This window comes from Vombatus ursinus, unplaced genomic scaffold (assembly GCF_900497805.2).
Source record: "Vombatus ursinus unplaced genomic scaffold, bare-nosed wombat genome assembly UNPS02014841.1, whole genome shotgun sequence".
Taxonomy (NCBI): Eukaryota; Metazoa; Chordata; class Mammalia; order Diprotodontia; family Vombatidae; genus Vombatus; species Vombatus ursinus.
In genome coordinates this window covers 40,837,584-40,840,223 of record NW_020954619.1, presented here as the reverse complement: position 1 = coordinate 40,840,223, position 2,640 = coordinate 40,837,584, and the positions used below count along the sequence as shown (strand labels likewise).

The following is a 2,640-nucleotide window of genomic DNA, read 5'->3' as shown; positions in this document are numbered from 1 at the left end:
TCTGCTCTGAGCATTTTCTCTGGCTCTCCCAGATGCCTGGAAAGTTCTTCCTCCACTCCAAATACTTACCTTCCTGGCTTCCTTTAAGTACAGTCTAAAATCTTACCTTCTATAGGATGCCTTCTCTAATCCCTCTTAATTCCACTGCCTTCCTTCTGTCAATTATTTCCTATTTATCTTGTACATAGCTTTCTTTGTATATATTTTTCATTGTTGTCTCACCTTAGATTGTAAGTTCCTTGAGGGCAGGGCTTTTTGCTTTTTTATGTATCTGTAGCACTTAGTACAGTATCCCAGCATATAATTATTGGTAATTTTGGAGAGAACAGCTTTGATAGAATGACAAGGTAAGAAGCTAGATCTTAAAGGGTTAAAAAGAGAGTGAGAGGAGAGAAAGTAGAGCCACCTATTGTAGATGGCCTTTTCAGAGTTTAACCCTAAGGAGCAGAATAGAGGGAGACCAAGAGTTAGCAGGAATGGAAGGATCAAGTAAGGATTTTTTTTTCTGAGAAGGGAGGAGAAATGGCATGTTTGTAGATAGTAAGGAAGGAGCAAATAGAGATTGAAAATAAGTGATAGAGTTGGGATGATAGAGTTGAGCAATTGGTTTGAGGAGACAGGAAAGAATTGAATTACTTGAGCAGGTAGAGGGGTTAACATTGGTAAAGAATAAGGCTATTTCATCATGTGAGAGGGGTGAATGAGGAGAGAGAGTGGCAGACAACATCAGAGTAATAGGAGATGAGGAAGAGGGGGAAAGAGGAAGGTCACATCAAATGGCCATACTTTTTTTCTATAAAATACAAGGCAAGATTCTCAGCTGAAACAGTGGGGGAAAGGAGCCATGGTGGGAAAAGAGGTTGTGGAAGAGATACTATGAAGAGTAGGTGAGTAAGTGATAAGGCTAGTATAGAAGGATTTCCAAGTAGCAGTGAGGATTTGGTGCAGGCTGTGTAACATGAATTTGTATTGGACCCAGAGAGAATGCTTCTGTGATTATCATCACTGTCATGTTGCTCTAGATTCTTATATTTTTTATCTGCCCATAGGAGTCAAAACCTCCATATGTATTGTTTTCCCTAATTGAAATGTGATAGTTTCATGAATGTGATTGGAGAGTCTATCAATAAAAGGCATCCAATCAAAACCAAACAGTTTCCTGCTATTCATGCTGAGGCTCCTGAATTCACAGAGGTGAGTGTAGAACAAGAAATCCTGGGCACTGGCATCAAAGTTGTGGACATTTCAGCCTCTTATGCCAAGAATGGCAAAATTGGTCTATTTGGTGGTACTGGTATAGGAAAGACTGTATTGCTTATGGAACTAATCAACAGTGTTGCCAGGGACCATGGTGGTTATTCTGTGTTTGCTGGTGTTGGTGAACAGACCTGAGAAGGCAATGACTTGTACAATGAGATGATTGAATCTGGTGTCATCAATCTGATGGACACCATTTCCAAAGTAGTGTTGGTATATGGCGAGATGAATGAACCACCTGGAGCTTGGGCTCCAGTACCCTTGACTGGCCTCCCTGTGACTGAATACTTCAGAGACAAAGAGGGTCAAGATGTACTACATTTCATTGATAATATCTTCCTATTCACTCAGGCTGGCTCAGAAATGTCTGCTTGACTAGGCAGAATCCCCTCTGTGGTGGGTGACCAGCCCACTTTGGCTACTGATATGTGCACCATGCAGGAAAAAATTAACACAACCAAGAAGGGTTCTATCACCTCTCTGCAAGCCATCTATGTGCCTGCCGATGACTTGACTGACCCTGCTCCTGCCACCACCTTTGCCCACTTGGATGCTACCACTATGCTGTCCCAGGCCATTGCTGAACTGAGCATTTCCTGCAGTGGATCCTCTGGACTCCACTTCCTAGATCACAGACACCAACATTGTTGGCAGTGAGCACGATGATGTTGCCTGAGGTGTGCAAAAGATTCTGCAACACTGTAAGTCCCTCCAGGACATCATTGCTATCCTTGGTATGAATGAGCTGTCTGAAGAATGTAAGTTGACAGTGTCTCAGGCCAGGAAAATCTAGTATTTCTTCTCACAGCTGTTCCAGTTTGCTAAGGTTTTCACAGGATACGTGGGGAAGTTGGTGCACCTGAAAGAAACCGTTAAGAGATTCCAGAAAATCTTGGCAGGTCAGTATGACCATTTCCCATAGCAGGCATTCCATATGGTCAGACCCATACGTGTGACAAAAGTTGAAAAACTGAAGAGCACTCATGAGGAGTCACCTTCACCTGCCACACATCCTTGAATTTAAGTTGTCTGAGCAAACTACACAAGAACTTTCATTGGAAAAGCTGTGTACTGTCTGAAGAATATTTAAACTTTTGAATAAAATGCATATCTCACAGCACCCCTCCAAAAAAAAAGAATGTGAGATTTTTTTAATTAATTTATTTTGATTTATCAACAATCACTTCCATAAGCTTTTGAGTTTTAATTTTTTCTCTTCTCCCTCCCCACCTCCCTCCCCAAAATGACATGCAATCTGATATAGATTATACATATACATTCCTATTAAACATATTTTCACATTAGTGATATTGTAAAGAACAATTAGAACCAATAGGATGAACCACCAGAAAGAGGGAACAAAACAAAACAGAAGAAAAAAAT

General features: G+C 41.0%; 1 pseudogene; it reads left to right on the top strand.

The window, feature by feature from the left end:
- The first annotated feature begins 1,101 nt into the window (after positions 1–1,101).
- Positions 1,102–2,275, top strand: LOC114026646 (annotated as a pseudogene).
- The last annotated feature ends 365 nt before the right edge of the window (positions 2,276–2,640 follow it).